Below are 25,786 nucleotides of genomic sequence, written 5' to 3' on the forward strand. Positions count from 1 at the left end.
ACAGTGTTCATGAAGTAGTGTATGGATTTTGAATTTCTTTTGCCTAAAAATACATTTTTACAGACCTTTTTCTTTATTGCTTGATTTCTTTGCACTTATGTTCAAACTTTGGTGATAATAATGAAATCTCTGTGCCCCAAAAAAGTGGAAACATAACCCATAAAATGTATTTACACATTTATTTCTTCATTAATTTTTCAGCAGGATATTTTCTGCTTCAGGCTGGCCTCAAACTCATTGTCTTGAACTCCTGATATTTGGGCTCCACCTCATAATGCCAGGATTGCAGGAAAAGGCTGCCATGTCTGGTATACAGTCTTTAGGTTTTAATTGTGAATATCCCTGTGCCTCTCAGGTTAGCCTTGAATGCACCATGAGACCAAAAATGAGCCTTCAGCTCTGGCTTGTCCTGACTGTTAGAACAGTCTGAACATCACCATGCTAGCATTGTGGGCTGGTTCTCAATGTCCATGTCATAAAGTGTTAAGCTGGAGCCCACAAATCTGTGTGTGCTGGGCAAACACTCTTCCAACTGATTTGCACCCTCAGCCTGGAATCTATTATTACGAAAATACACCATAATGCCATAGAACTGACAGAAACTTTCAGAGCTGCAATTAAATTTGTCAACTAGGTCAGAAAGCATATGGCTCAGAATATCCTAGATTTTAATTTAACCCTGTGGACTAAAATGTGCATGTCTATATGCCATGTTGCAAACTTGTCATCCTAGCTGCAAATGTGGAGGCAGAAAAGGTGATATCACTGAAAAACTATCTTGTTTCTAAACTATCAGTAATTATGGAGGGACTTATTTATAAAACAGAGGAAAAGCACTGGGGAAAAATGAAAAGAACACATACAGCATGCAAATATTCATCTGTCTGTATACTTGTCCCTTGGTACCTAGGGATGACTAGATCCAAGGCCACTGACAGATACCCTGTTCTCTCAATGTTCTGGCAATTTACACAACATGAGAAATAACTGAAGCTTATTTTCTCATGTAACTTAAGTCATTTCTATATTACATGTAATACTTAATACACTATAAAAGACATAATGAGATGTTACACTGTGGTGATACAGAAACGATAAGAAAATATGCATATGGCCAATGAAAACATAAAGTTTTAAAATATTTCCTCCTTGTGGCTCAATATATGGAAGTAGAATATATACCTATGTACACGTGTGTGTGTGTATACACACATGTAAGCATGGTATTGGGTATGTGATATTTATGCTTGTGTGGATGCATATTCACACATATGTGTATTAATGAATGTACAGATCTGTGTGCAAGGAGTTGCCAGCCTGAGGCTGGTGTCGGATTTCCTCCTTATACTTTGTGGGAAGGTTCTCTAGTTAAAGACTTAGAGCTTCCCTGTACGACCACCCTGGCTACACAACATTGCTCATGTGTCCATCAGGTGAGCCTTCTGAGCACTGAGATTCTGGGAGGGCCAGCACAGCCCACATGGCATTCACCTGTGTTCTAGAGAAATTGAAGTTCTTGTCCTCAAGTTCGATGGGTACTCCCTTTAACCAATAAGTAACCTCCAAAATCCTCCATGGAATTCATAATTGCTTAGTGGATAAAGAGAGAAATTCATTCTACTAATAAAAAAAATCGAACGAAAGCATGAGAGAAATGGGGTAAAACTGAAACTAAAAGGAAAATGCTCAGAATTTAATTGTGTGGCAGCAAAAATAACCTGTGATTTTTATAGTTAGAACAAATGTGTTCCTTGTTATGCTTGTGACGATCTCACAATACTCACTTTCATTTTATTGCAGAGATTTCATCAATACTTTCAAAGGTTAAAAGGAAATCTATTGGTTAAAAATAAAGTGACACCTTTCTTTCTAAAGATGGATTAACTTGAATAAAAGGTTTTGCCATTTCTTGGCCTCTCAGATTCCTCCATAATATAGAACCTCTTCGGATTAAAGACTCAGCACTTTTCCGAATTGTCACAGGATGGTCTATTGCAAATCATCTCGTTTGTCTGGTTCTCACAGAAAATGCATTTTAGATGGCAGTGATTTAAAGTCTTTAAATGGAGAGTATGAAAACCCAACACATTTCTAGCAATTAACACCTTTATACTACACAGAGTAACTAATTAAATACAAGCTTTTTTCACTATCCACATAGAATTGAAAACATATAATGAGCAGAGCTGATTCATTATTACAGATCTAGAGTGGTCTTAATTAAGACATAGAAAAGGCAGTGCCCTTTATTCAAATTGTAGTCATAATTATAACTTAAGAAGTACAAAATCTAAATGGAGCCAAGAAGCATAACAAGATTAAGAATTTTTGTCAAAAAGTGAGAATGGATTTTGTGAATTCAAAGAGATAAAAAATAGTTTTGTGAAATGACTGCACAGTTCATGTCTGAGAGAGAAAGAGAGGGGAAGAAAGAGAGAGAGAGACTGTCTTTCTCCAATACCGACATGCTTGGCTAGGACACTTTATACTATGGGGACTGTCCTGTATTCTTCAGGACATATAATACTATCCCTGGACTCTACCTACTGGGTGTATTTTTGTTTCCCAGGCTGTGGCAATTATAAAGTGTTTCTGTTCAAATACTCCCAGATATTCCCAGCAAAGCAAAGTGCTTATAAGTGTTTAAACAGAAGATAGAAACATGTCACAAACAAATTATATGGAACACAAGATGGCAGGTGAATACAAAGAACAAAGGAACATAATTACAAAGCAAAATCAGAAATTTCTGATGGATGAGGAGTATACTTCAAAGAATATTCCAATACAAATTTTAAATCAGCATATGTTTTAATTTATAAAACTCTTTTTTCTACAATTTATTTATTATATTGAATAATATAATAATTGAAGCCCCCATCCCTCAACTCCTCCCAATCTCACCCTTCCTACCTCTTCTCCTTGTCTCCTTCCCCTAATCCACTGAAAGGAGGAGTTCTCCTCCTCTGCTGGTAGCTAATCAAGTCTCATCAGAACTGCCTGGATAAGCAGCTGGTTTATTAGAGTTTCAAAAAGGTGAGCTATAAAACAAAATGAGGGTTCAAGGTAAATTAAATTTTTTAACCTTGAAATCCTGTATTAATTTTTAAATTTTTATTTTTATATTAATTACTGTTTATTTACTTTGTATCCCAGCTGTAGCCCCTTCCCTCCTTTCTTCTCAACCCCAGCCTTCCTCCCTCATCTCCTCCCATCCCCTTCTCCAAGTCCACAGATAGGGGAGGTCCTCCTCCCCTTCCATCTGACTTTAGCCTATCAGTTCTCATTAAGCCTGGATGCAATTGTCTTCCTCTGTGGCCTGGAAAGGCTGCTCCTGCCTCAGGAAAGGTGATTAAAGAGCCAGCCACTGAGTTCATGTCAGAAACAGTCCCTGTTCACCTTACTAGGAAACCCACTTGGATACTTAGCTGCTATGGGCTACATCTGAGCAGGGGTTTTATGTTATATCCATGAATGGTCCTTGATTGGGGTATCAGTCTCAGAAAATATCCCTTTGCCCAGATTTTTTGATTCTGTTGCTCTCCTTGTGGAGCTCCTGTCCCTTCCAGGTCTTACTATCTCCCCCTTCTTTCATAAGATTCCCTGCACTCTGCCCAAAGTTTGGTTATGAGTATCAGTATCTGCTTTGATACACTGCTGGGAAAAGTATTTCAGAGACCTCTGTGGTAGGCTCTTGTCCTGTTTCCTGTTTTCTTCTTCTTCCAATGTCCATCCTCTTTGTCTTTCTGAGTGAGGAAAGACCCACCCAGGGTTTTAATTTTACTTTTAGTACTGTTTTAATACTATTGATAAATTATCAACATGTTGCTTTTACATTGGATAAGGCATTCTGAAAATAGTTCATTGTTAAGTTTGTTTTTTATCCCTGCCTTATAATATGATTGATATACCATTTATGAAAACCTTAGGTGTAGATGAAATTTTAGCCAGTGACATTGCTAAAACTGGTGAAAACAATAGATGATAAGGAGAAGAAACAGGACAATTTATGTTTAATACATAAATAAGTAATTTGATAGAATCTGTCATTCAGCAAATTTATTCACAGATTTTTGGCAAATAATATAAAAATAATCAAAACAGACATTGAACCTATCAAGAATGTAACTGGGGTAAGTTTTCTAACAGGTTTCTAACATAAGCAATGATGCATTGTTTTACTGTTTAGAACATGTCATCCTTTTTTTTTTTTTTTTTTTTTTAACTAGCAAGTGTAGTTGCCACAGATGATTCATTTGGTACTGTCCTCCTCACATACGTCCGAAGAACTCATATCTGAGAAACAATCTCAATCAACAAAAGAAAATTGAATTTACAAAACCACCAAAGGCAAGGACTATCCCATTATATATACTACATGTTATTATTTGTCCCAAATAGTTTCTTTCTCTCTCTAGTTATTATTTGCCTTGGGTGGTTATTTAAAGATAAGAGGGATTGGAGCTTGTCCACTGACAATCAATCAGAAAGGGTTTTGATGGAAATATTTGTTCGATATATCAGAGAGTAATAATTACAAAAGAAAATACACAAAAGTTTCCTCTCTGCTAAGGAATGAAAACTTACATTCGTGAGCCATCATTAATTACTTCATAAACTGCATGTCTCATTCATGGGTACATAGTTCTGAGATTACTTTCTTCATAGCTATCTACATTAACTCTATTCTAAAGCTTTTCAAAATATATAATATAGGATAAACTTACCTAAACCTGTACACCTAAAGAAACTAATCAAGAGGGAGGACTCTGGCTAAAATGCTCAATTCCTATTCAGAAAGGCAAAGAGGATGGACATCAGAAGAAGAAGAAAAGAGGGAACAAGTCAGGAGCCTGACACAGAGGACCTCTGAAAAGCTCTGCCCTGCAGACTATCAATGCAGATGCTGAGACTTATGGGCAACTTTTGGGCAGATTGCAGGGAATCTTAGGAAAGAAGTGGGAAAGAGTAAGATCTAGAGAGGACAGGAGTTCCACAAAGAGAGCAACAGATCCAAAAATCTGAGCACAGGGGTCTTTCCTGAGACTGATACTCCAACCAAGGACTATACATGGAGGTAACCTAAGACCCCTGCACAGATGTAGCCCATGGCAGTTCAGTATCCAAGTGGGTTCCATTGTAATAGGAACAGGGACTGTCTCTGACATGAACTGACTGGCTTCCTCTTTAATCATCTCTCCCTGAGGGGGGAGCAGCCTTACCAGGCCACAGAAGATGACAATGGAGCCACTCCTGATGTGATCTGATAGACTAAGATCAGAAGGAAGGAGAGGAGGACTTCCCCTATTAGTGGACTTGGGGAGGGGCATGCGTGAAGAAGGGGGAAGAAGGGTGGCACCAGGAGGGGAGGAAGGAGGGGTTTGTGGAAGGATATGAAGTGGATAAAGTGTAATTAATAAAATAAAATAAAATTAAAAAAAATGGTGATTCTGCATACTTTTGTTATTTCATGTAAAAATGGATGGACTCACAGCACATACACTTTAAATGTAGCATTTGTAATCTCTAGTTTTTAACTGAACAAATTTTTTCAACTACACAAACACATGAGAGCAGTGATTAACAGAGACTTGAAGCCTTCAAGTAGTATTGGTGTCAATGTACAATCCCCATGATATTCAAAGAATTACTATATAATAATCTCACTGCTTGTTATTTAACTAAAGGAAACACATTTCAAAGAGATGTCTGTGCTTTCATATTGTTTGAAGGACTATACATGGTGATTAGTTATAGGAAAAACTAGAGCTTTAAATGCATAAACAGATAAATGCATATATATTTCACAATAATTACACAACATAACAAGTACGGACTCTTACATTTGAAATAAGCATAAATAAACATTGCAGACATCATGCTAAGTGAAATAAACCAAACTTAGAACAGGGAGTACTAAATGATGTCATTGATATGTTGAATTAAAACAGAAACTCTATGTAACCCACTTGAAAGTAAGCTGCCATGGGCTACATCTGTGCAGGGGTTCTAGGTTATCTCCATGCATGGTACTTGGTTGGAGTATGAGTTTCTGGGGAGACCCCTGTGTTCAACTTTCCTGGTTCTGTTGCTCTCCTTGTGGAGTTCCTGTCTTCTCCAGATCTTACTATAAGATTCCATGCACTCTGTCCAACAGTTGGCCGTAAGTCTCAGCGTCTGCTTTGATAGTCTGCAGAGCAGAGCCTTTCAGAGGCCCTCTGTGGCAAGTTCCTAGGTTGTTTCCTGTTTTGTTCTTCTTCTGATGTCTATCCTCTTTGCCTTTTGGGGTGTGGATTGAGCATTTTAGTCAGGGTCCTCTCTCTTGATTAGTTTCTTTATATGTACAGATTTTAATAGGTTTATCCTATGTTATATGTCTATATGAGTGAGTATATACCGTTTGTGTCTTCCTGCTTCTGGGACAGCTCACTCAGGATGATCCTTTCCAGGTCCCACCATTTACCTGCAAATTTCATGATTTCTTTAGTTTTCATTGTTGAGTAATACTCCATTGTGTAGATGTACCACAATTTCTGCATCCATTCTTCAGTTGAGGGGCATCCGGGCTTTTTCCAGCTCCGGGCTATTACAAATAAGGCCGCTACAAACATAGTTGAGCAAATGTCCTTACTGTGTACTTGAGCCTCTTTTGTATATGTGCCTAGGAGTGGTATGGCTGGATCTTAAGGAAGCACTATTCCTAGTTGTCTGAGAAAGCGCCAGATTGCTTTCCAGAGTTTTTGTACAAGTTTACATTCCCACCAGCAGGGGAGGAGGGTTCCCCTTTCTCCACAACCTCTCCAGCATGTGTTGTCCCTTGAGTTTTTGATCTTGGCCATTCTGATGGATGTAAGGTGAAATCTCAGGGTTGTTTTGATTTGCATTTCCCTATTGGCTAATGACATTGAGCATTTCTTTAAGTGTTTCTCTGCCATTCGATATTCTTCTACAGAGAGTTCTCTGTTTAGCTCTGTTCCCCTTTTTTTAATTGGCTTACTTGGTTTGTTGCTTTTCAGCTTCTTTAGTTCTTTATGTACACTGGATATTAGCCCTCTGTCAGATATAGGGTTGGTGAAGATTCTCTCCTTATCTGTAGGCAGTCGTTTTTGTACCCCATGGCAGTTTAGTGTCCAAGTGGGTTACATAGTAATGGGAAGAGGGACTGCCTCTGATATAATAATCTGATTGGCCTGCTCTTTGATCACCTCCCTCTGAGGGGGAACAGCCTTACCAGGCCACAGAAGATGACAATGCAGCCACTTCTGATGAGATCTGATAGACTAGGATCAGAAGGAAGGAGAGGAGGACCTCCCCTATCAGTGGACTTGGTGAGGGACATGTGTGAAGAAGGGAGAGGGAGAGTGGCACTGGGAGGGAAGGAGGGAAGGGCCTATGGGGGATACAAAGTGAATAAAGTGTAATTAACAAAATAAAAAAGAATTAAAAAAGATTTGGATCTTGAAGGAAACGTCTATAAAACACCTGCTCTCAACATGTGCAAATGTTAGCAAGTTTTAGACTCTTAAGAGTATCCTAACCTTCCAGTGCCCATTTAAGAATACAGATTTTGTAGCATAAAGGAAAATAAAAGGCATGCATTATGGAAAAATAAAAAGAGAATCTCACGGAAACAAAGAAGAATGCTTGGTATCAATGTAAACTGGCATACTATTATGAAATACAATATGAAACAGAGAATAATGATAGCATGTCCTGCACATAGGGTAAAAACTTTCAATTACAAGATGAAGTTCTGAAGTTGTAATGTACAACGTGGTGTCAGTATTTAAGATTACTCTACTGTGCTGAGTAGTGTAAAGAGAAAGAATATATTAGTTGCTCTTATCACATGTAAAGGGCTGTTATGCGAAGCGTTGAGGAATCCATTAGATTGATGTGTGTCTGTGCGATGATGCACAAGAACTCTGGATGTTCCCTTGAATTGTACAGATTTTCCAACTATACCTCAGAAAAGCTGGAAATATTTACAAGGCACATTTTTCAATATTTAAATCTTAAATGTATTCTTTAAAGATGTCTCTGTGTATACCTGCGCATTTACGCATGCCTGTGTGTGCCTGTGTGTGTGAATGTGTGTGTGTGTATACATGTGCGTGTGCAGAAACAAGCACCCATGCAACAGCCACTGAATCTAGAGAAGTATGTCCAATTTCCTGCGCAGTAAACGTCCTCCTTATTTCTTTTAGACAAGCTCTCTCCCTGAACCTAGATCTAGTGTGATAACCCTTCCTGCCAACTCCCCTGAAAGCACACCAACAGCAGAAAACTGCACTCTGTACTGTGAGCTCCATTTCCTGCTTGCATTCCTGGAGGCCTGCGGTCACCAAGAACAACTAGGTAAGAACTTGTCCCAAGCCCTTGCTCACCATATTCCCACACTCTGGATTCCATTATTCAATCCAGAACTTGTCCTGCTTTCCTGCAAGCTCATCAGCACCACAGACACCAAGCTATCCTGGTACTAGGGACTCCAGAGGCAAAGATAGCACCAAAACCGCATATGCCACATAAGCCATAAAAGCCCCAGAGGAGACGCCCTACTAGGCCAGAAGACCAATTACCAGAACTCCCAGGCCACTCTGGGCAGTAGACAGAAAGGAAATAGAAACCAAGAGAGAGAGAGAAAAACAAAAATCCATCCCAAAAGGATAATCTCAGAAATTAGCATCTAAAACCTATAATAACTGCCATACCCAGATGCCAAAAGTCCATTGTAAAAACACAATCAACAACAGCCAGGACAATATGGCTCCAGAGCCCAGATATCCTACCACAGCAGTCCCTGGATAGAGTAACGCAGCTGAAGCAAAAAAAAAAAAAAAGATGACCTTAAAACCAAACTTATCAAGATAATAGAGGCCTTTAAAGAGTAAATGAATAATTTCCTTAAAGAAATACAGAAAACTACAATCAAACAGGCTAAGGAAATGAATAAAACTATTTAAAATCTGAAAATGAAAATAGAAACAATAAAGAAACACAAACAATAAACAGGCTGAGAATGAAATTAGGGAAACAACACCCTTCAAAATAGTCACAAATAATATAAAATATCTTGGTGTAACTTTAACCAAGCAAGTGAAAAATTTGCATGACAAGAACTTCAAGCATTTTTTTTTGAGAGAGAACATTCTTTTTATTCTGAGATTGGTTTACCTCAGTAGCTAGTATACATTCTAAGTCCATCTTTTTTTTTTGCAAATTTTTTTTAGCAATTTTATTATTAATTGCAAATATTTGGAAGCAAACAAGATTCCCTTCTTTAGCATGAAGATGAATTCTTATACCTCCAGACAGTGGAATATTGTTTCTTTTTTATACATTTTTTATTTTTTTATATTAATCACAGGTTATTTGCTTTGTAGTCCAGCCATATACCCCTCCTTCATTCCCTCCCAATCCCACCCTCATCCCCTCCCTGCTGCTTTCCAAGTCCACTGATAGAGGAGGACCTCCTCCTCTTCCATCTGACCCTAGCTTATCAGGTTTCTTCAGGACTGGCTGCAATGTCCTCTTCTGTGGCCTATATGTCTATTTGCAGAAAAATGAAAATAGATCCATATGTATCACCCTGCACAAAACTAAAGTCCAAGTGGATCAAACACCTCAACATAAAACCAGACACATTAAATCGGTTAGAAAAAAAAGTGGGGAAGACCCTAGAACTCATCGGCACAGGAGACTACTTCCTTAATAGAACACCATCAGCACAGACTCTAAGATCAACATAAATAAATGGGACCTCATGAAACTGAAACGTTTCTGAACAGCAAAAGACAATGTCATCAAAACAAAACGACAGCCTACAGACTGGGAAATGATCGTCACCAACCCTACATCTGACAGAGGGCTAATATCCAGTATATATAAAGAACTCAAGAAGTTGAAAAGCAACAAATCAAGAATCCAATTAAAAAATGGGGTACGGAGTTAAACAGAGAACTCTCTGTAGAGGATTGTAGAATGGCAGAAAAACACTTAAAGAAATCCTCAGTGTCTTTAACCATCAGGGAGATGCAAATGAGAACTTCAGGTCTTTAAAGAAAGAAACTGAAAGAGCTATTAAAAGATGGAATGATCTCCCATGGTCAAGGATTCATAAGAACAACATAGTAAAAATGGCAATTTTACCAAAAGCAATCTACAGATTCAACACAATAGAGATCAAAATTCCAACACTCTTATTTACAGACCTTGAAAGAACAATATTCAACTTCACATGGAAAAACAAAATCCCAGCATAGCTAAAACAATGCTGTACAATAAAAGAACTGGGGGTATCACCATCCATGATTTCAAGATGTATAAGAGCAATAGTAATTTAAAAAAAACCCACATAGTATTGGCATAAAAACAGACAGGTTAATCAGTGAAATTAGATTAAAGAGCAAGAAGTAAACCCACACATTTATGGTCACTTGATTTTGGAAAATGAAAACAACACTATAGAACCATCTTTAACAAATGGTGCTGGTCTAATTCGATGTCTGCAAGTAGAAGAATGAAAATAAAACCATTTTTATTTCTCAGCATAAAGCTCAAGTCCAAGTGAATCAAAGACCTCAATGTAAAATTGGATACATTAAATCTGATAGAAGAATAACATTGAATACAAGGCACAGGAGACAACTTTTTGAACAAAACACCAATAGCTCAAGCACTAATATCTACAAATAATAAATAAAACCTCATGAAACTGAAACTTTTTGTAAGGCAAAAGACACCATTCGACAGAAAAAACAGCTGCACACAGGAAATGAGATCTTCACCAACCCTCCATTTGACAGAGGGCTGATATCCAAAAGATATAAAGAACTCAAGAAACTAGACATCAACAAACCAAAACAACCGATTAAAAATGGGGTACATATCTAAATATAGAATTCTTAGCAGAGCACTCTCTAATGGCTAAGAAGCACTTAAATAAAAATTTAACATCCTTAGTCATCAGAGAAATGCAAACCAAAACAATTCCGAGATTCCATTTTACTTGTCTGAGTGGCCAAAATTAAATACTCAAGTGACAGCGCATGCTGGCAAGCATGTGGAGCTAGTTGCACAGCTTGGTCTTTTTGTGGAAGTCAAAGGTCAAGAGCAGGTGCTAGATCTGACTCTGTTGCTGTCATTGGGCCCTTTTCCCCTAACTGGGCTACCTTACCTAGCTAACATAGAGGAAGAGGCGCTTAGTACTGCTACAACTTAATATGTCAAGACAGTTTGCTATCAATGGAGAACTCCCCTTTTTCTGAGCCTTTTCTGAGGGGAAAGAGAGGGAGGAAGGATGGTGGGGAGAGAGAGTGAGGTGAGAGGGAGGGCCTGGGAGGAAAAGAGGGAGGAAAGCTTCAATTAGAACCCAAAGTTAGTTAATTAAAATAAATTAATTAATAAGGTAAATAGATTATTTCTACATTTTAATGCATTTTGAAATTGTGATATAAATGAGATCATGAAATCAGTGAAAAGATTTTTTTCTAATCTTTACTAAAATCTTAAGTAATAATTTGATTCTATAGAGAAATTGATTTATTTTCCATCAAATTAATTTTGGAGTAATATAATTAGACAACTACAGTATATTGACTGAAAGAAGAAAATATGTAAATGTTATCTTAAGCATTGAGAACACACTGTTTAAATTTTGCAAAATTATACATACTATCCATTCAAACTATAACTCTGACAACACAGGGAATTGAAAAGCTGATTCATTGTCTAACGTTCATAAAATATTGGGTAACTATCATACCCTAATACAGACTCCACAAAAATGACATCACTAACTCAAAAAGGAAAATATTTTATTTCTCTGAATCTTAATCAGCACTCTTTATTTCATGCCATATTAATCTCAAATGGAAATTGTGTTTTATGACACATATTTCTCATGTAGTTAATTTTATGACATGAAGTAGTTATTTTAACTAAGGCAGTAATATAGATATTTTTATTAGAGAGACATTATATATGTAATAGAACATATAATTTTAAATTTGAGTGTGAACACACAAATTCTATATACAGCATTAAAACTAGATAAGCCAAAATCAATTGAAACATTATTGATATAAGGTTTTATTTATTAATTTCAAAATATTAATTGGAAGCTTTTCTCAAATATTAAATTTTAATGATCTAGAAAGAAAATTACAATATACCTGCACAAAAAATTGCAAACTTATTTGAAAAGGTAGTTTTGTTCTTGATCATTTAATAAGATACCCATATTTTCAGCCTTCTGTGAGACTATTTGCTAAAAAATATGCGTCATGATTCAAATTTGCCAGTTTTCTAACTTTCAGAACTACTGCTGATTCTTAAGGAAATTATTGTAATTATTTTCAGTTAAGCCAACCCTCAGTTTCCATTCATGTTTGTGGGAAATTAAATACTGAATAACCTCTTTTTAATCAGTGGACTAGGGGAGGGTCATAGGGGAAGAAGAGGGAGGGAGTGTGAGACTGGGGGGAGATGAGGGAGAAGGCTACAGCCAAGATAATAAGTGAATAAATTGGAATAAATAATAAATTAAAAACATATTATTTTTATTTAATGAACATTGAAAATTCTTTGTAATGTACCTGAGTAACTGTGTTATGCTTTCCTCAAAAAACAATGACGCTTTAGGGAAAAAAATACCCCAGATAAAAATCAGTTGTTTTGTTTGTTTTATTTTTTCCTGTTTATGAATCTGACCTTTAAAGATAAAGATAATGCTTACATACTATATTTAGTCAAAGACCATGTTAAACCCAAGCTTCCCTTGTCATAGAACTATATGCAAAAAGCTTCAACTATTGTTTTATAACTTTCTAAGGATGTCTTCACATCTGTATAGTGTTCAGGTTACAGAGTTCTTTTAAATACATATACACATGTACACTACTTACTTATCGTTTGAAACTCCTGATACTTCATAATCGAAGATTAAAAAGATGACAAAGTATTCTAGAAATAAGAGGCCTAAATACAAAATAGTCCTGCTGTGCAAAATGAATACATGTTAGATGCAATTCATATTTATGGCAGTTCTCTTCACACACCCTTAGGAATGACCATCATGAATGCTACCCACGCAAAAGCAGACATGGGAACATGTATGAGTGGCATCTCTCTCATATCAATGACTTGTTTTCACTTTACTTTTTTCTATTGTTTATTATTTTTACCTTAAGTTAAAATAATGCCAGAATATGTTATAATATTACATTTTGAGTCATAGCTTAAATCAGTCTCCAGTTTCCATTTGCCTTGAAGGCATTCTGGATGCCTGAAAGTCCTGAACAAAATTCAGTATTTACTTAGTTTACATTTTGGCAGGCTCTAGCAAGGACTCCTTTAAAAGCTGCTAAAGCGATTTTTACTGGAATGTAAATAAGTGAATGTAAACTTTTCAAATAAATAATAGTTTAAAAACTTTGATCTTTAATTTACATGACACATTCTGTTTCTCTCTCTTTCTTTCTTTGAAGCAGGTTCTTGCTTCCTAGCCCAGGTTAGACTCTAACTCACTGTGAAGCTCAGAAAAGATTGACCTATTACCCTTCTGCGTCTGCATCCCAGATGATGTATCAGGCTTGCACCACTTTGTACAACACAAATCACTTTTATTTTTCCAAGACTTCTATAAATACAAAATCCTTGCCTTCAACACACCATTGAAGGTCACAGGCCTAATCTTTATGATTCCAAAAGAAGAATCTGTAGTGTGGACAGGTTTTTACATCAAAAGTGAAGATGGATTCTCAGTTCTCCTTCTCATCTCAACATGGTCACACTAATGTAAGAAAAAGCAGATCAGCCATTAGACGCCCTCACATTTGTACTGAGACACAGAAGAGCTCTTGCCATGAGAACTGATAGACTAAGATCAGAAAGGAGAGGAGAATCTCCCCTATCAGTGGACTTGGGGAGTGGCATGCATGCAGAAAAGGGAGGGAGAGTGGGATCGGGAGGGGAGGAAGGAGGGGCTTATGGGGGATACAAAATGAATAAAGTGTAATTAATTAAAGATAAATAAATAAATAAATAAATAAATAAATAAATAAACAAACAAACAAACATACCCCTGAGCATCAGGGATGAGACTAAATCTTTATCAAATCTGTTCTCTTCCTGATGATGTGGGAAGAGTGACACCTCAGAGCTGACAGCTTGAGCTCTAGAGTGATTGACATGGAAGACTTGATTTTAACACTATAATAAAGCAATTATTGTGTAATTTGATTCATATTTCCTTTCTTTTTAATCTCTGCTCCTTCCTCAAACTTTTGAAGGTGACATTCTATATTTGGCCAAGACCCAACAGTAAGCCCATTGTTTCAATTCAGTGTGATTTAATTCAGCATTATTTGTTCTGCCCAAAACTTTGGAGAATTCTGCTATCTAAAATATTCAAATGATATAGGAAGAAAAATATTCTAACTCTTAAAATTTATGAGTCAATTGAGTTAGATATAGCCTATCTCTTTGAAATATCATTTTAATTTGAGACATCTGTTGGCTGCTTTGGGGAATCAAATTAAATGTCTTAAGCAATCAAATGAATAGTTTCTTTAAAATAATTTTACATATGGCTCCAAACTTTTTCTTATCCCAAGAAAGCAGAGTCTGATAAAGTCAGCAGAAGAAAGACTAAACCAGACCATCCCATGGAGGAATTCTGACTTTGTTGAATGGCCCACCTCACAAGAAAGCTTCATTATTTCCTCATCTGTAAAACAGGAATAACAACTGATGGCCATAAAGTTGTCATGAGGATTAAAAGAGTTTGTACTTATGAAAGGCCACTGAGCCATAGTAATTTAATAAATGTGAACATCCTTAATTACATAAACAGTATGACTGATTGTGGAATACAAACTCAAAATAAACCATGTCTCTCTGTCTGTCCTCTCTCTCTTTCTCTCTTTTTGATTACATGTGTGAATTGTGTAAAAAAAATACTTATGCCATTGTGCTGATGTCTAGAAGCTTTATAATTTCTCTATTCTCCTACATCTTATATTTCTAGAGCTTGAACTCAGGTTACCAAACCCTCTGAGCCATTTTCTCAGTGTCCCACTCTCATACCAATGTCTTTAATTCACTAGCCACAGACTTGTTTAGGAAGTACTTTGAAAACATGAAACTTTTCTAAGGCTTAAGAAGAACACCATGGATTTTTATTATTATTATTTTTTTAATATCTTTTTGTGGGTGGCAGAGAGGTAGGATACTCTGAATTGTCAGCTGCATACCCGTATTGTTTACTTATTTTTCTAAGGTTTGGGGAACAGATTAAAATGCTGTTTAGGCTCTACACTGCAGGATATTGAGGCAGATGTTGAGACTCATAACCAAACTTTGGGCAGAGTGCAGAGAATCTTATGAAAGAAGGGGGAGATAGTAAGAGGACAGATAGGAGAGGACAGGAACTCCAGAAGGAGAGCAACGGAACCAAAAAATCTGGGCACAGGGGTCTTTTCTGAAACTGATACTCCAGCCAAGGGCTACTCAAGGAGATGGCCTGGAACCCTTGCACAGTGGTAGCCCATGGCAGTTCAGTGTCCAAGTGGGTTCCATAGTAATGCAAACATGGATTGTCTCTGACAGGAACTGATTGGCCTGTTCTTTGAAAACCTCCCTCTGAGGGGGGAGCAGCCTTACCAGGCCACAGAGGAAGACAATGCAGCCACTCCTGATGAGACCTGATAGAATAGGGTCAGAAGGAAGGGGAGGACTGGGAGAGGGACACAGGAGGGGAAGAGGGAGATTGGGATTGGGAGGGGAGGCAGGAGGGAGGTACAGGGGGGATAAAAATTGAGTAAACTGTAAATAAAAAAATAAAAAATAAAAATAATAATAAATTTTATACATATCAAAATATAATAAAATAAAATGGGAAAAAAGACTCTGTGGGCAGAAAATGTGCAATGATGGAAGCATGGCTCAAATCTACCTAATTAATGAGCTTTGTCAAAATGCCAGTTGCTCTCTAAAAGACATAGCTTCTCTGTCAATGTTTTAAGAATATAAAAGATGATATTTAAAACTTTCTGGGCATATTCAGAGCCACTTTGTATACTAGCATGTTGTCAAAATTAAAGAAATATTCATGGCTTCTGTGAAGGAAGTATATTCTCTAATATTTGGGTGAAATGTTCAATAATGTCTATTTGGTTATTTGATTAACGATGTTATTTAATTCTGTTTGTTTAAGTTTTGCCCAGACAATCTGTCAAATGGGGAGAGTGGAGTATGGAAGACTCCTCTGGTTTTGCCCATAAATATTAAAAAAAAAAAATGGGTCCTGGTTCTCAAGAAAATTACTTCACAATGTATATTATTTTAAGATGGCAAAAATTCTTACTTCTTAGTCATTCTTAGTCAATAAAACAAAAAAAAATAAGCTCACCAAGTGAAGTCCCATTAAGTTCTATTCCTAACAAAAATTGGTCTTCTGCCTCACTCTGAGTCATTAGTGTCTGGCCTTACCTTCTTATTATTATTGTCTAAGACAGGATGGCACAGTTTCTAGGTACAAATGAAATAAGCACATATTTTTAATTTCGAGATCTGTTGAACCTAAAGAAATTTGAATTTCTTCCAAATGGCATCTTTATAAATCTTTTAGTGGAGTTTTGTCTTACTTAACCCAAGTATATTTTGTTTACATTTACCACAGTAACCTTGAATGTTCAGCTGTGGGTAAATCTTTTATAGCAAGAGTCCCTTTTCCAAGGCTCAGGTAACATCAGAGCAAAAAAGAGCAGAAAATTGCAAGCGGTGGTGGCTGAGAAGGAGAGTTGTAGAATGCTGGCTCTTAAACATAATATAACTTGGTATAGACTGATTCAAAGAAACAGTCATTGCTTGCACAAAACCTGAATAAGACCAGGCCAGTAAAAAATTCCAATATTGATGAGGGTGGGCTCTTGGGGACCCATCCTTCATAGGTGACCTAGTGGTAGCTATTGTCAAGGAGAGTGGAGGAAGGGAGAGTGGTTCTTCTTGAGTGACATGGTTGTCAGTTGGATACCAATAATTAAGTGGATGGACTCCAACTAATTTACATGTTGAAGGGACTAACTGGATATAAACACTATAAATAACAACAACAGCAACAGTAAAAGAACCCCTACCCACCAAAAAAACCAGAATGTAGGACATAAAGCTGGAAAGAGTTTGGATGGGAGTCATTATGGGAACTTGAAAGAATGTAATGATAGAAGAATATGATCAAAATATAGTGAAGAGCTGTATGTTATCTCTAAAGAATCAAGTAAAGTTTTACAATAAAAAAGGAATACCCATGAACCTAAATTGAGATATGGCTATGACAATGTCATTCACTTCACACATTCTATTAGAGAAGACCAAGGTTGACTCTCAGACATGCCGTTATTCTCATGCACATGTTGAAATAATAAAAAGAATCAGAAACATCCTAAATGTGCAGCTTGTGGGGATAAGTACAACAAAGTGAGAAATTTGAACCCATCCAAATGTATGAAATAAAGGCAAAGAGAGGCACCGGCGGAAGAAACCAGTCAAAATGCTATTACGTGATCATGTTTCATCACACACACAAAAAGTAACTGTTTTCTTAATAGTTGGGAACACTTTTTTTTTTTTTGCACTCCACCTCTAACCCATTCCTTGCATTAGTCAAAACAAAGCTGTTTGAGAAAGCCTAAGGTTGCTGGAAATCATAGTCTATGCAATCTGATGTACTGTGCACAAAGCATAAAGTGAGATAAGGAGGGAAATGAAACCGGTAATCAGTGTTTCCCAAAGCATGTCTCCAGTAACAATTGAAAAGTCTGAGCAGGCCATAAAATAAAGCTGGGCATTTAATCATTTGTTGCTCTTCCTTTAGATACTGGAACTACATCCTATGAATACCTAAAATTCTGATAATAAAGATTATTGCTGCTATGTATTATTCATGTGGCAATATTTTACACATTGCTTCCATATCAAATAAAAGAGACTAACCACAAAGAACTAACTTCAAAGCACAATGTCTCTTAGGTCTCTAAAGTAATAATGATCCGGATACCACTTTGGTTATTTGGGTATTTGTTCTGCACAATTAGAAGGAACACGGCTTCTTTCCTTCATCAGGCACTCTAAGTGAACTACAGCGACTCAGAAACTACCAAAACAGAGAGCGTTGCATATTGCTAATAATTTGTTATGCTTAGGACTTGATGTCCTAGGGAATTTGTCAACCTGCTGCAGTCCAACTTACTCATGATTGGCAGCAGGGACTTAGGCTTCCACGCTGTTACAGGTTCATTGAAATTCCCAAAGCTGTAGGAACCCAGTTAGAATTCCTCAGTAAAGTCAGTAAGAGTCCCTAACAGTATACAAAATATCTCCTTACTCAATAATGGAGCTCTGGGAGAAAGTGGTAGTTCTTTTAGTATTATTTTCATTACTAATGCCTTGAAGCATGAAGATTTTAAAATCATACATTGTATGATTTTGACCATTTTTGTTTATTAAAAATTCAACTCACAACAAAAGAACATTGAAATAACCATCAACGCAAATTCAATATCACTAAATTTTTCTATAAATTATGAAGCATAACTATGAAGACTGAGAAGCCTAACACTGCTATAATGGAACTAGGCATGACACACACAACACATAATTAAGAAAAATACAAAGGTTAATTGTATCTTAAAAATATTTTTCAGGGTGATCAATTCATATTGTATGACGTTGTGCCATACACAAAAGTCAGGGAGGAACCAACTCATGGTTATTTTACCACTGAAATATTGATGGAGTCTTTTAGAGGCATTCTCTGAAAGGGAGTATTAGGAAGATGCAGCCCACAATAATCACGAAAATATCTGCGTACAGACACATGAGGGAAATATCCTCAGGAGAATATTAATGTTCACAACAACCTAATAGAGCTACCAGTCCCATTGCACAAGAGACACCTTCTTCCTCAGAGTCAAGATAATTGCTTTAAGCAGATATCAATTGAAATGAAAAATATGAAAATTGCTGATCTCAAATAGCATATGAATTTCTACTTCTCCTGGTTGAAGAATTATCCACTCTGTAGGGGTGTATATATGTATATTATATATTTTTATATATACATTATATATAATATACATACATATAATGTATATATTCATCCATTCATCAATATATAAAATACATATTATATGTTATGCACATATATATTATATACATATATACATCCACATGTACATATTCGTATGGTATTTATCCCATAATTACTATAAGCATTTGCTACTAATAAAAATTAGTTATTACCATTTTGTGGGGATTTAAAAAAATAGAGACATGCATTATTCTTAGTGAAATAAGTTACAAAAGGATAAATAATGCTTGCTCCTGCCTAAGTGCAAAAACTCAGAATGGAAGAATGGAACAGTGGTGTCCATTTTTGTTTCTTCTTTGTAGCATTGATAGGCTTCTCGGTATTTCCAGTTCAATAGTGTTGAAAGATTGCTGTTCTAAACGAATTTTCATAAGTAATTTTGCGCACATCTGCTTTATTTCTACAGAGTAAATATGTAGAAGTGAGAAAGACTACTGTATGTTTCTTTTTATCAAAACCCGTAGAAATTTCTGAAGCTGTATCATATTTCTCTCCCATCATAAAGCTTGCGTTCATGTGTTGCACTTATATTAAAATGTTTGATGTCAATCATGTTCCTTTTATATGTTGGATGTGTAGTGATATTTAATTATGTTTTCACTGATATATGACTGATAACGTATAACATGAAATGATGTTCTGTTTATCAGCCTTTTGTTCATCTTTATTTATTTTCTAAGTCATGTCAGCTTCCGTTGTGTTTTTATTTTCCCAATTCATTTGAAGTACTTGACATCATTTGTATATAAGTCCATTGTCAGCTGGATGAAATATGAATATTTTAGCATGGTTTAGCTTTTTTCTCATTTTCCCTGAGGGGCATTGGTTTTCCTTGTAATACTTTGTAAGTTTAATGAGATCTAGGTAGTCATACTTTTTATACATAATGACTTTTTAATTTCTATAGAATCACTGTCTAACATAGACTCAGAAACATTCTTCTGAACTGGTTTCAATTAGCCTTTGATTTTAAATATTGAAGATTATATGTCACCTACAATTAATTTGATTATTGCATGAGGTGAAGACCCATTTTTTTCCATGTAGATATCTAATTTTCAAAGTCTAGTGGTTATGACCCCTCATTGAGTCACCCTGGTACTTTTTTGAAAATTAATTGCTCATTTATATGTGGACCTAGCTCATGACAGACTGACCTGTCATTTTTGTCTATAGGATTATCCTGATATTGTCCTAATTATTGGATTTTCTTTTTTTTTCTACTAGGTTAACCTCTAACAGCGTGTAGTAATATAAATGGAAAACTTATCTTTAAGAAGGTCCAAGCTACCAACATTAAATTTCAATATATAAATTGTCATAATGATGATGGAGAATCATGGAAGGGAAAAAGCATTTAGAGCCATGAATCTCTATGTTAATCATACCAAAAAATATGCATGTTATTTTTACCTAACTTTTCTTCATAAAATAGGAAGCCTGTTGACAGTTCTCATGAACTTTTTGAAATAATTAGAAAAGGTGGATAATATATCTGTGCACATTTGGCATGAAATATGTCCATTAACAATAGTATATATACCAGGGTAGGACCACATTCCAAAAAAATAATTCATTGTAGAAATGCAGATTTCAGGGACAATATTAGTGACTGATATATCATTTATTTTGATTTTGAAGTCATATTAGTGATTTTGCGTTTTAGAATCTATTGTCAATTAGTGTTAATATGCTGCATTCAGATTATGAGAACCTTAGACTACCTTAAAAGCACCAATAATTTGGGATGGTGGCTTTTGTGCTATGGTTATTTTGTGGCTTTTTTTTTTCTCAGCATATTGACAAAAGATGAAGCATTATCTATCCATGCACATACCTTTGAAAGGCATTCTCTTACTCGTGGATTTTCCTGCATCTATTAAAAAAAAAAAAAAAGGAAACACATCCACATCTTCATGAAAGAGAACTGAAACCATGATACTCAGTGAATTTTCTCAATAGGTTTACATTTTCATTACTGTGTAATTAACCTCGCATTGAGAATTCTATTGCAGATTCTTTTTCAGGGACAAATTAAACATTTGGCTTTCAAACTATTATAATTCTGTGAAAGTGATGGTCATGTCACTGGAAAACAGATGAGCTGTACTGTGAGGAGTTTTCAATGAAGCCATATTTTCCCTAAAGGAAAATATATTGTTTTTTATTTCAAAGGAGACACCACAAACTCTATCCCAAATTCATCAAATCTCATAAAGTAGGCTCATTAGTATGACCATCACCTCACTGATAAAGTGCTGGCAAGGGTCCTGATGGGATTCTATGGTGTCGTTTAAAGCATAGAACAGTTGGTTGCTCATTAGTATGAGGGCTATAGACATCAAATCTACCAAACTAATGTGAAGTTCTTACAAACATAAAAACATTCCTATTTCCTTACAAAGCAGCATCCTACATCGTGTGGTATATTTTATAACAATTGTGCATTCTTAACTCCCTACAATGATTTTTGAATAGTGAAAAAGTAAAAATGTTTTTCTAATCAAAATTCCATATTTAAGCATTTTCCTAAAATGCCCTATTTAAGTGAAACTAGCAAAAAATCTGTGTCGATACTTTTGTATGGAGCATGCGCAGAGAAAAAAATTCCAATGGTCAGTGGAACATTAATAACTCCAACTGTGTATTCATAATTAATAGCACAAGGAGGTCAAACCTCAAGAATAGAACAGGTGCCTTTTGACAATCCTCAAAGTCTAGTCTGACTGGTGAATCATTGATGCTACATGAATAAAAGGGTTGATAACAGAATACAGAGTCTGGGATTTCATATCACTAACTGAAATTTGACTCTGGTGTGTACTAGGGGGAAAATAGAAGTTAACAGACATTGTACTCTAATCATTGGTCTGAGAGAAGCCATTATTTTATAAATAAGAGTGCCATTCAGCTTCTCATTTAATGATGCTGCAGTCTGAAAACCAAGCACAATACAGCCTGTAAGGCCCATCTCAACACCTGCTTCTAAGATCATCTTGGTTTTTTTTTTTCCCCCTTGAAGTCCTATTGATCAGTCTGCACTGCACCTGGCTTCCCCCTGGGCAACCCCACCTTTTCAAATGCTGTCTTTCTTGATGAGCTGAAAACAAGTGAGAGTTGTGATTCCTCCCCAATTAAATATAATCTGGTCCCCAGGGACACCACTCCATTATTCTCCCAGTGTTGTAACTACAGCATTTTTTAAGAGGAAAAGAGGTGACTCAAACTAAGTAGAATTTCCTGGAATTTGAATCGTTCACCCATTATTTTCATGTGAAACAAAAGCGACTTGTTCAGGGTTACCGTTTTTTCAGAAATAGAGCCTACATTCAGTAGAGACAGATACTGTAATTGAGTAAGTAACAAAAGCACCAGAAATGTAACTATGACACTCTATGTTAGTTTAACACAAAGCTTTCACATCCTTTCTGAGATGTCCAGTGACAGATGGGACCTACAAGTGAAGTATGGACAGGAGGATCGGTGGCAGCAAAAGGCAGTTTCAAGATGTATAAACTTTAGGTCATATTCACGTGGATACATAAAAATGATAATATTTTCCTTCATAACGAATGTTTCATATATTATTTAGCTATTAATAAACATGAATAAACATATAGCTATTTTGTCTGAAGACTTCTGCAAACCTTGTTCATTGGTGGAAGTTTAAAAACTGTTTTAGCTGACCACTTCTTAAATGCCATCTATACCCTCTGTCAAGATTGTGTTCAGGATCTTATCATGATTGTCTGGGAGATTTCCACAAAGACAAGACTATATGGTAAAGAGAATATGTCCCCAAATAAAAGGAAATCTTTTGCAATGAATAACTTCAAGGTAAATTACTTGGTGACTGTTAACAAGGACAAAATATATCAATACTGATTAGCTCTCCATTATTGGATTAATGGAGTGGGTCAGAGGAAGATCAAATCCAAATTCAGTTATGTGTGCATTTGTCTTCCCCAATAAACTGTGAACTTCCTATGGGCAGGAACCCCATGGCTGTTGTTAATCACAATTTTAAAAACTTACTGAATGTTTGTTCTTCCAATATAACTTTAAAGCTAGTCCTTAATTGTATATAGTAATTGCATATTAAGATAATTATAATGTGTTACCAAATGGAAAAGCTACTGTATCAAAATAAATGCAATGCTTAAATTATCTTTGAAAAATAAACTACAAATCTTTAAATCCTATTTCTTTTAACTAATGAAAGCTTAATTGTGCTCGTTCTTAATCAACTTTTATTTGAGATTAATAGTTCACAATTATATTTATATTTACATTTAAATCTTTAACCAATAAATTTTATCAGGTGCATTACTCATCAAAAATATAATGTTCTCACAGATACTTTACATATGATACAGCATATATAGACAACTACTGCTCCTGAAGAAGGAACATTGTTTCTTTGACCTTGATTGGATAAGTTCCCTTCTATCCCCTTCACCTTTAAGAAACTGTGTAACAAGGCATGGAAAGAAGACCATAATGGAAAACTGACAAAATGACAGACATTTTATTTACAAGTCTAGTGGAGGAAGTATTGCTAATAACAAGGCAACAAAAAACAAATTCATTTCTCAAAGCAAAGAATATAAGAAGGAATCTACTAGCAAAACAAAACAAATGAATCATGGTGGGTACCACACGAGGAACTGGGTCCTATGTATACTTCCACCTTTCCATAAAATGTAAACCAATCTAGATGATCCATATTTATATGGCAGAAAACTAAAGAAATGCAGCACAATCCCTGCCCTCTCCCAAATAATAGTCCATTATTTAGTTTTGTTCCACCTCATGGACTTTTACAAGATTCTAAGTAAAATTGTCCTTTTATACTCTGGGTTGCCTAAACAAATTTTTTTTTCATTTTTTGCCCTAATTCTTGGCAAAACCAAACAAAAACGTGTTTTATAAAGAGATGACATAGCCTATACATTGCTCTTTTAGAAGTAAAAATCAATATGGAAGACTATCTTTCATGGGATTTTTATTTATCAGCACATAGATGCAGTGATATACTGAACTGGATTGTGGAAAGGTCTAGTTCCTCTGGGGAGTTAGAGGGACCATGTGACTCTATTCTGGTCAATGTATGATCTTTAACTCATTGAGTGAGGCTTTCTCAAAAGCACTAAAGAGTGAAAGCAACTGGGATTCCTCTAGCCCTCGAAGTTTCATTCTTGTTCTGGGTCTAACCATGGGCTTAAGTCCTAGAGCTATAGTAGTTCTTTGTGAAAAAAGTGACAAAAGACTGTAGAGTTTGAGTTTCAATATCAGCATCACCCCTTTATGAATTTAGTTTGTGGGTTTCCTGTGTTAGAGCTAACTGATATGTACAGCTACAGCTGATTCTGACTTACTGAGTATAAATTCATGTTACACATGGCTTGAGTTGCTCCTTCCCTGGCCACTGTTCTTCCTGACGTATGCAGCTTTCAAAAGCCACCTGCATACAGGCACAATGCTCTATTTTCTTTCAGACCTCAAGAACTTAATTCAATAATAAATGCTTTGCAGTCATATGTGACTTAATTCCATCGCACATACAGCTAAAATATAAAGTACAAAACTTTCTGCAATGGGTAAGTTAAATTTACAAATAGGCTACTTGTGGAACTTTTGAGCAAAGGGATAAATATCAACAAATCAAGAAAATAAGGGAATGAGCCATGTACACTTTATAACTATATTCACTGTACTTCCCATATGAACTAATATCAGTGTGTGAGTTCTTGAGGTATGAAGCCTAAGGAGTTAAAAATTAGTGACTATAAAGGGCAAAAACACACAAGACCTGGAAACTGACAGATGAGCACATGCTCTTCCAGTGGCCTGAGCCAAGGAAGGAAAAGGGAAAATACTATTTTATTTACTAAAAGACTCAAAAATGTGGGAAATGATGGGAAAAAAATAAAATTTTAGCATTTCATATTCAAAATATGATTTTTTAAGGTAGGGGTGTAACTTATTCTGGATAGCTTATTTTTGAGGGAAGAGGTTATTGCACAAAATATAATTATTTCTTGAATATTGGATAGCTGTAAACATTGGGAAGTGAAACATGGTTGTTTTCAGATGTTTGAGAGAGTAGCTATAGAACAAGATATTTTGAAGAGAATTTAAAATTATACATTTTTGAAGTTTTTTTTTTTCTTTTGGATAGAAATCAGTTTATAATTATGGCCATCATGAGACAGGAGTTAATCTATTTGGGGCCTCAAATGAGACAGAACAATTTAAATGTGACAGGTTTTTGGAAATGAGGTTTTTGTCCTCATTCATAAAAACTAAAATTTTAATAACTTTGTATCTAATTTTAGGTATGTCATTAGCAGAGTCCAATCCATTATCTCAGTGTTTTCTAACTGTGACTGTAGGAGAAAGTGGATATAAGTAATTCCAAGGTCTTTCAAGTGAGCACAATATAAAATGACTAAAATTTAGAGAAAATACTTTTATATTCTTGTTCTTAAAGAGGCTTCACTAGATCTGTAAAGCAGGTAAGACATGCCCCTGCAGAATCCACAGGCCCACTGTCCACAGCAGCACGCTACAGATCCCACAGGCTCCTGCACCCCTGATGCTTCATCTCAGGTTCAGAAAGCCAGCCCTGGA

At 35.8% G+C, this 25,786-nt stretch overlaps 1 protein-coding gene across 1 annotated transcript in view; it reads right to left on the minus strand.

Moving 5' to 3' along the window:
- Positions 1–25,786, minus strand: part of Cntnap2 (contactin associated protein 2) — a 2,205,170-nt gene that overhangs the window by 2,138,709 nt on the left and 40,675 nt on the right.

This window comes from Psammomys obesus, unplaced genomic scaffold, assembly GCF_907164565.1.
Source record: "Psammomys obesus unplaced genomic scaffold, mPsaObe1.curated_primary_1811, whole genome shotgun sequence".
NCBI lineage: Eukaryota > Metazoa > Chordata > Mammalia > Rodentia > Muridae > Psammomys > Psammomys obesus.